The sequence below is a fragment of the Mastomys coucha genome, unplaced genomic scaffold (assembly GCF_008632895.1).
Source record: "Mastomys coucha isolate ucsf_1 unplaced genomic scaffold, UCSF_Mcou_1 pScaffold13, whole genome shotgun sequence".
Lineage (NCBI taxonomy): Eukaryota > Metazoa > Chordata > Mammalia > Rodentia > Muridae > Mastomys > Mastomys coucha.
In genome coordinates, this window is record NW_022196895.1 from 6,732,241 (window position 1) to 6,741,900 (window position 9,660).

Sequence of the window (9,660 nt, forward strand, 5' to 3'; positions counted from 1 at the left end):
AAAAAAAAAAAAAAAAAAAGCTATTCAATGTATGACTCTGATATATCCACAGGAAAAATGAACTTCAACTTAAACTTCACGATTTATATTAACTCACTGATGTAAATGTTAAGTTAAGCCTTTAGGGAAACTAAGGTAAAAATCTGTGAGATAATGGAGACATCTCGATCACAAAAAGTATGACCCACAGAAGGAGAAAATAAAACCAATGCCAGTCTTAATCAAAATGAACACTGCCCTTCCAAACACTGCCCTCTGAAGATGGAGCAGAAGTGCGGAGCAGAGTTGCATGCCTTTAATCCCAGCACTCGGAAGGCAAATGTAGGCAGATCTCTGGGAGTTTGAGACTAACCTGGTCTACAGAATGAGTTGGATGACAGCCAAAGCTACACAGAGAAACCCTAACCCAGGGGAAAAAAAAGTGATTTGAAGGAGGAAATGGGAAAGGAGCGGTTTTATTTAGGGAGAGGAGAGATAAATACAGAAAAAAAAGAGGAAGGGGTAAAAATCAAAGCAAAATAGAAAAGAGAAAAGGAAGATAAAATTAAAACATATTTTACTGTTGTAAAGATGTCAAAAAGGAAGTCTTAAGGAGTCATATCATTTAAATAATCTAAAATTACATATTATACATGTAAGTCTGAATCTATATTGTTTAAATAAAAATTTCCCACCTGGAATGAAAATGCTCCCCACAAGATCCATAGATTAGCAAAACCCCAATTGCAGGCTGAAACGCCCCTTTTTGTTCATCAGGATTGTCCAAGAAATTCCCAAAACATAAACTATTGCTGTTGCCTTTGGTTGCCTTCCAGGAGTTAAAGGTTAGTCCATCCTGCTGAAAATACCATGTACTTCAAACACAAGACCCAGCAGATCCTGGCTTGTTCTGGTCCCAAGGCCTCAACCCTGAGGACTAACTAGTTATCAGAAGGCGCCACAGAAGACTCCAAAGGAGAGAAAGAACAAATAGTCCCACCCAGCTGTGTCAGCTATAACCCAGCATGGCACAATAACCTCAAGGGTGCAACAGTGGCATGCATACCTTGGTGATAACCAACTATTCTCTATCTGAACGTAAGTTTTGCTCAACAGGAAGAAAACAAAGCCTGGTACTGGAAACCTAGCCAACTACTTGGGGCTAAGTCATAGATCTTGGGAGGAGAACCTATAACCTCTACTTTACTAAATCATAATTCCAAGCTATATTTTAAATATTACTCTTACATCCACAAATAAGTGTAGGTCTCACTGTCCTCACTGCCCCTCCCCTATCCTGTGGGCAAGTCTGTAAGGCATCTTCTTGATTAATGATTCATGTGGCCGGGCGGTGGTGGCGCACGCCTTTAATCCCAGCACTTGGGAGGCAGAGGCAGGCGGATTTCTGAGTTCGAGGCCAGCCTGGTTTACAGAGTGAGTTCCAGGACAGCCAGGACGACACAGAGAAACCCTGTCCCGCAAAAACAAAAACACACAAACAAACAAAAAAAAGATTGATGTAGGAAGGCCCAATCCACTGTGGGCAGTGCCATCCCTAGTAGTCCTGGGAAACATAAGCAATGTATCTAAAAATAAGTTTAGAAAGTAAGTCAGTAAGCATATGTCCTCCATGGCCTCTCTGCTTTAGTTCCTGCCTTAAGTTATTGTTCTGTTCTGACTTCCCTCAATGAAATAAGCCCTCTAAGCTGAAATAAACCCTTTCCTGTTCAAGTTGGTTTTGGTCATAGTGCTTTATCACAGCAACAGAAAGCAAACTAAGGCACTCCCTATCTTATTTACCTAAACTTGGTAATATGTTACTGTTATTTAATACTGAATAATATGCATTATAGTGTCATTAATCATCACCCCATAACTATTCACCATTATTCTTCAGAACACCATGCTTCACACATCATAGATTATTTATATTGTCTAGCATATACTACAAATTCATGGGTTTTTTTAAATTTTTTTCTTTCTTTGTTTTTTTCCAGATAGGGTTTCTCTGTGTAGCCCTGGCTGTCCTGGAACTCACTCTGTAGACCAGGCTGGCCTCAAACTCAGAAATCCGCCTGTCTCTGCCTCCCAAGTGCTGGGATTAAAGGTGTGTACCACCACTGCCCTGCTAAATTCATGTTTTTTGTTTTTGAAATGAAAACTTTTAATTATTTTACATTTATCAAGGCCTGAAAACTTAATGAGGATAGTGAATGCTTCACTTTGGTACAAAGGTAGTGGCAGAAAGACAAAGAATATAACAACAATAAGATGGTTTCACTTTTGATTACCTCAATTTCACAGGTGGTTATGACATCAGTAGATCCCACATGATGCAATCTGTTGAGCTTTCTTCCTTCATGTTCAGTTCAGTTTTTGACAGCTCTTTACAAATTCTCATTGATCATACAGTCACACTCACTCACACACACACATACACACTGAATATATGTATATATATATAATCACAATTTTAAGATTCTTCAGTTAGTACATTTAGTTATCAATGGATCATTTTTTCTCTTGCATGTTTTTATTGTATCATTCTATGACTTATCTTTCTCTTTCACATTAAAAGTAATGCTCTCCACATATGACACTCTACCAAGCTTTCTTGTGCATGACATCTGTCAGCAGCAATTTATCTAGAATTTATTTCTTTTTTTAATTAGATATTTTCTTTAATGTCATATGATATCTCCTTTCCTGGTTTCCCCTCCAAAAAAATAAAAATAAAAATAAAATAAAATAAAATAAAATCCCTGTTCTCTCCTCCCTCCCCCTGCTCACCAACCCACCCTCTTTTGTTTCCTGGCCCTGGCATTCCCCTACACTGGGGCATAGAATCTTCACAGGACCAAGGGCCTCTCCTCCCACTGATGACCAATTAGGCCATTCTCTGCTATACATATGCTGCTGGAGCCATTAGTTCCACTATGTGTACTCTTTGGTTGGTGGTTTGGTCCCTGGGAGCTCTGAGGGTACTAGTTAGTTCATATTGTTGTTCCTCCTAAGGGGCTGCAAACCCTTCTCCTGGGGTCCTTTCTCTAACTCCTTCACTGGGGACCCTGTGCTCAGTCCAATGGATGGCTGTGAGCCTCTACTTCTGTATTAGTCGGGTACTGTCAGAGCCTCTCAGGAGACAGCTATATCAGGCTCCTGTCAGCCAGCACTTGCTGGCATCCACAATAGTGTCTGGATTTGACGACTGAATATGCGAAGGATTCCCAGTACAATCTACAAACCACAAGAAACTCAAGAAAGAAGACCAAAATATGGACACTTCGTTCCTTCTTAAAAGGGGGAACAAAGTACCCATGGAAGGAGTTGCAGAGACAAACTACGGAGTAGAGACTAAATTCATGTTTTAATAGAAGTCTGTGAGTGTGTGTGTGTGTGTGTGTGTGTGTAGGGGTCCTGTGTATATACACATATGGGTGTTAAAGTCTATCTGTTTGCCTAGGACACACTGGAGGATTGGCCATGCTGGTACTCATAAGCAGTCATTTTACTAGGAAACTATGATCATCCTGGATTTGAATCTGCAGAATAAATAATGTATACAATATCTCTTCAACAATAACAGTCATGATACACAACTAGTATCAGAAAAACAAATGATGTCAACAAACCACACCAAGGAAAATTATCACTCAATGTAACAAAAAATTTATCCACAGAATGGTCAAAGGCTAGTGATGGCAGATTTCCCAAGCCTACATACATACACTACAGAAGACAAGTTCTGCAGACAGTAAAATTACCCCATATGGATTATCAGATAGTCTGCAAACATCCACATTCCAACCTTTGCTAGTTTCTACATCAAATTCACAGTACTGACAATCTGATGTCAACTATTTAAAAACCAAGAACACAAATTGAGTAGTTGAGCCTCAGCACATTCCTCCAATTCTGTCTGCTAATACCCAAATAAATATTCAAGTTACCCAAATGCCAAGATGGTTATTGTCTGTGTCCACACCCAACACTGTATCTCCTTGAAACTTTTCTATCTGTAAAGTAGCTTTATTGGCGATCTAATTCCTTGATGTCCTCCTCAAAAAACACAAAACAATAAAATGGGCTGCTTTACACTGAGCCAATGCACTGGAGACAACACACATATCCACATTCCAGGTACATGGGGTTTTCAAGTTAATTATACAAACAAGGCAGCTAGTTGTTTCTCTAAAATGTTCAGGCATGGCCACTGCCAGTCTTCCACTAGATTCTCTCCTGCTGCTTCCACAGGCAGCTCAGTTCTCAGTAGACAATTATCTTATTCCCTGGAATCCACGTGGCAGGAGACAAATGACTCCTGCCAAATTGTCTTCTAAGCCCTGCGTCCACAACACACACCCATATGCATAACAAAACGAGCACACACACAGAAAGTAAAACTTAAAAATCAAATCTATCGGCATTGATATGACTGGTCGGCAGTGAGTGGTCCTCTTTTCCTCCTCTACAGCTCCGGCACCATAGCCATCATGATTGACACAGTAACCATCCGGACCAGGAAGTTCATGAGAAACCGTCTGCTTCAGAGGAAACAGATGGTCACTGATGTCCTTCATCCCGGGAAGGCAACAGTACCGAAGACAGAAATTCGGGAAAAGTTGGCCAAAATGTACAAAACCACACTAGATGTCATCTTTGTATTTGGATTCAGAAGCCACTTCGGTGGTGGCAAGACAACTGGCTTTGGCACGATCTATGATTCTTTAGATTATGCAAAGAAGAATGAGCCTAAACACAGACTTGCAAGACGTGGCCTTTATGAGAAGAAAAAGACCTCCCGAAAACAACGAAAGGAACGCAAGAACAGAATGAAGGTGGTCAGGGGGACTGCCAATGTTGGTGCTGGCAAAAAGCCAAAGGAGTAGATCTGCGGTGACTTGATGTTCTGTTGTGATGTGCAGATTTCTGAGAGGACAAATAAACTAAAAAGCTTCTACATGGAAAAAAAAATCAAATCTATTTACTTTCTTTGGATCCTGTAACAAATTTGATTCACAGAACAAAACATAGATCTACCAAACAAGATGAAACAAACCAGTCTTTTCTGGCAATATAATATGCTAATCTTCTCCAACATAGTCTGGTGATTGATTTTCTCTTTTAAAAAGAGTATCTTCAATGGGGGGGGGCGGTGTCCAGACTTTTTCTATTAATTCCTACTTTGTTTTACTTTGATTTCCTACCAGCAGTTTCCCAAAACAGATGCAGGAGGCACAATCTCTAGGAACTCATATATACATTCACCTAAACTCTACTAAGAATACAAATTCCCCTACTGTCAATGCTAATTCTCATGCTAAATGTATTTGGTTCTAAAGTAGTTGACCAATGAATGAACATTTGAGGAAATCCTTCAACATGTCATCCAAAAACAGTGATCACAGCAAAGCAGCATTAAAGATCCCAGTTGGTTTTCAATTCAGTCCTTGGAACTAATTAGAAATACTCTGTCAGAAGAGAGAGGAAGTTAACAAGCCTGTTGTTTTCACTATGATAATAAACTAAAATTCTAAGAGATATATGAGGTTAATAACTTCTACTTAGTAAGATGGACTGAAGATGCATCTGAATAGGGTACCACCAGAAGGCCAGTGAGCAACCTGCAGTAGCAAGATAAACTCCCACAGGTAAAAACCCTTTGCAGGCAGACCAGGTGAATATGTGACAAAGGGCCAAAAGCCAACTTCTTATCAAGTTGATATCACTGTTCTTATGAGGTTTCAAACACTGCTATGAAAACATCCAAAGCTTATCTTATATCAACCTATTAAGTACATTCTTAATTCCATTTTATAGACTGAGGAAACTGCAGTTTAGAGGAGTTTTAAGTTACTCAGCCAACATCTAAGAATGTATGATAAACATCTACGGTACCATCTACCTTATCCCACTGCTGTCATTTTCCTAGAAACTGTTTGGCCATTCCAACAGTTCTCACGTGATCCTCATCATAACTGATTAGTTATACTTAAGTTAGGGCTGTCCACTTAACTAAGCAATTTTTCTTTCTAAGATCTAAACTTGACAGTCAATGACTTGAAGTTAGTGGTCAAAGACACTCTGGTGTTCTGGGCAGTGGTGTTTTCATATGTGACTAAAACCAGTCTGATGAGAAAGAAATGATGTCAATATAAAGAGAGTGAGAGAAGAGAAAGAGCTACTGAATCTTCACAATTAATCAGATCAGTTTTCTCTGAATCTATAAGTACATTTTGCATGCAAAAATTTAAGCTGGGTTGTATCACCTACAAACTAATTCAGAAAATAAGTGTGTGCAGGATAATTATTTACAATGTACAGATATTAATAGAGTTAATACTCAAAATTCAGTTGAGATCTCAGAAAATTCTCATTAAAGGTAAAGCTAGCACACAAAACAGATACATACAAGACAGCTATACAGATGAATTCTAAACTATACAAGAGGTATGATACAGTAAGTGCTCAAAACATAAAAATCCAACAGCTTTGATGAATGTTGACATTATAAAGATGAAAAAAAGTGGTGAAAGAACTCAAGGCAAGAAAAAGGTCTTGGAAATACGTGAGCAGAATAGTAAAAACAAATGAAATACTACAGAAAAGTCTAAGTCTGTTCTGGGGAATGGTGCAAATGAAGACAAAGCAAATATAGGGCTGAGATTAAGAAAAACTACAGTACTGATTACAATTAGAAAACTGCTAGACTAGCCCATTAGTCTAAAAAGGCTGAGTTAAAATTTGGGACTTTTGGGATGGAGGAAACAATAACAGAAAACAAAGATCATAGTCAAGGAACATTTAAAATTAAGTACCCAGCCAGTGTGGTGGCACAACTCCTTAACCCCACTACTCAGGAGGCAGAGGCAGGCAGCTAGAGCTGTGTGACCCCTGAGCTAGCTTGGTCTCTATAGACCACAGAAAAGTAAATGTTGACACCAGTTTATTTCATCTACATAATTAAAACCTAGGAAGTATTATGATCCTCAAGTTTGCAAACTATGTACCTTCAAGTTCAAATAAGTTAAATATTTTGCCCAATACCATAAGTAGATAAAAAGCTGAACTGTTGAAAGGGGGGTAGATAATAATTCACTTTATCAACCAAAATTATTTTCAACAAGTACAAAAAACAGGGCTGGAGAGATGGCTCAGCGGTTTAGACTATTCTTCCAAAGTTCCTGAGTTCAAATCCCAGTAACCACATGGTAGCTCACAAACCATCCATGATGAGATCTGACGCCCTCTTCTGGTGTGTCTGAAGTCAGCTACAGTGTACTTATGTATAATAATAAATAAATCTTTAAAAAAAAGACAAAAAAATAAAGATACATAACAACATGGATGATGACAATGATAGCTAATAATGACTCAGTATCAAGAACTACATAAGCACATTCTAGGCATTACCCTTTTTAACATTCTTAGGAATTCTAAGAAAAACTATGCTTACTCTTGCCAGCAGAGGTCCTGAGTAACTCCCAGCAGCCACACACATGATGGCTCACGGCCAACTGTACAGCTGCAGTGTACTCACTCAGACACATAAAAATAAAAAATATTAAAAAAAGAAGAAGAAATTTGCCCAAACCATCAGGCTAATAAGTAGCTGACTTCATTGGTTTCAGAACCAGTCCTATCCAACTCATGCCCTTACCCACTGTACAACTATGAGTCTATTACAATCAAGTAATGGAAACAGAAATAGGATGAGATGAGTAATCCCTTTTACTATGTCTTTTACTATAAAAAGGGGATGAAGATTATTAGTATATAGAGAATCCTTAAATGTAGGGGGAAAAAGTTGTAAAGCTAGACAAAAACAGGTAGAAATTTCAAGTTCATACCAATATGAAAAGATGGGCCTGGAGAGATGATGGCTCAGCACATAAGAGCACTTGGTGAGGACCCTGGTTCAGTTCCCAGCATTCACATGGTCAGTCACAACCATGTCTAAACCAACCTCTAACCTCGGAGGACACCAGACATGCAAGTGGTACATATGTATACATGTAGGCAAAACACATACATAAAATAAGTAAATTAATATATATTTAACTTTACTTGTAAGAGAAAGGGAAATTAAAATCCCACTAAGATACTACTCCTTAACCTACTAAAGGTGGAAAGTGTCACTACTATTGGTAAGGACAATAATCTCACTCATTACGATGGGATAGCATCATTCCTAGAAGACAGACTCATAAAATAATGAGCAAAATTATGCATCTATATACCTTCGACGGTGCAACCTCACCTCTAAAAATCAACTTAAAGACACTCTGGGCTATGAGACTAAACCATTCCTCATGCTGTAACATGCAGAAGAAACCTGAGGGAGTAGAAGATGGATGTTCATCTATCACACAAAGGAAAGAGCATTATTCCAGCAGTATCCATTCTTGTTTAAGCCTTCCATTGTTAATAGCTTTGAGGTAAATTTATAGATACCAATACTGAATTTATAGTACAAACAGGACAAAACATGATCATATGTTTTATGCACATAAATAAAAGAATGGTCTGTTCTTGTCCACAGAGAATTTGAAGTTGGAAGTCAAATGCTCTGTATTCTGAATAAGGGTTTCTAATATTCTCTAACTCTCACTTAAACTGTTGGGCAACTTGGAACTATTATTAGTCTATCCTGACTATTTATTATAGCACTGAATAAATGATCCAAATTGTCAATTGACAAGTGATCAACTAATACTTATGTCAGTAATAGATTTTAGTTCAGTAAAGTTGCACAAGTCTAAGTGTGTATGTGTGTATAAAACAATGGTAAAAATATGAACTCATATACACTATTACTAACAGCAAAAACTTAACATAGTATTCACTGATATGAGACTGAAGAAGCAAAGTAGGGCACTACTCAACTATAAAAAATAATGAAGATTTTCATTCCACAGTTCAATATTTTTAAGAGTCAGGAAAGGGTAGAAATATGAATATAAACTTATAAATACATGTAGTCCATGTGTATTTGTTTTTATTTATAAAAAGAAATGGTAAAATCAATTTTTTAAAGCACAAACATAGAAAGCTAAGGCAGGGGCTGGAGAGATGGCTCAGCGGGTAAGAGCACCGACTGCTCTTCGGAAGGTCAAGAATTCAAATCCCAGCAACCACATGGTGGCTCACAACCACCCGTAATGAGATCTGATGCCCCCTTCTGGTGTGTCTGAAGACAGCTACAGTGTACTCATTTATAATAATAAATTAAAAAAAAAAAAAAAAAGAAAGAAAGAAAGCTAAGGCTGTTAAGAGTACTGGTTGCTCTTCCAGGGGACCCAGACTGATTCCTGGCCCCTACACAGTGGCTCACAACTATGTATAACATGCATTCATATGGTGCACAGATACATATGCAAGCAAAACATAGATATAAAATAAAAATAAATCTAAAAATGTTTTTCACATAAAACTAAAGCATAAAAATAAGAAAGGAGGGGCTGGTGAAATGGCTTAGCGGATAAGAGCACTGACTGCTCTTCCGAAGGTCCCGAGTTCAGATCCCAGCAGCCACACAGATGATGGCTCACAGCCACCTGTACAGCTATAGTGTACTCATACACATAAAATAAATAAAAATAAGAAAGGAAAAGGGGCCGGGCGTGGTGGCGCACGCCTTTAATCCCAGCACTTGGGAGGCAGAGGCAGGTGGATTTCTGA

The 9,660-nt window shown here is 38.3% G+C and overlaps 1 protein-coding gene and 1 pseudogene across 3 annotated transcripts in view; one reads left to right on the forward strand and one right to left on the reverse strand.

Annotated features, from left to right (window-relative positions):
• The window catches only part of Rock1 (Rho associated coiled-coil containing protein kinase 1), a 112,284-nt gene that overhangs the window by 92,989 nt on the left and 9,635 nt on the right, over nucleotides 1–9,660 (reverse strand). The window lies entirely within an intron of this gene.
• LOC116086830 lies at nucleotides 4,434–4,947 on the forward strand (annotated as a pseudogene). Its single transcript, XR_004117154.1, has one exon. The product of XR_004117154.1 is annotated as a 40S ribosomal protein S24 pseudogene (transcript).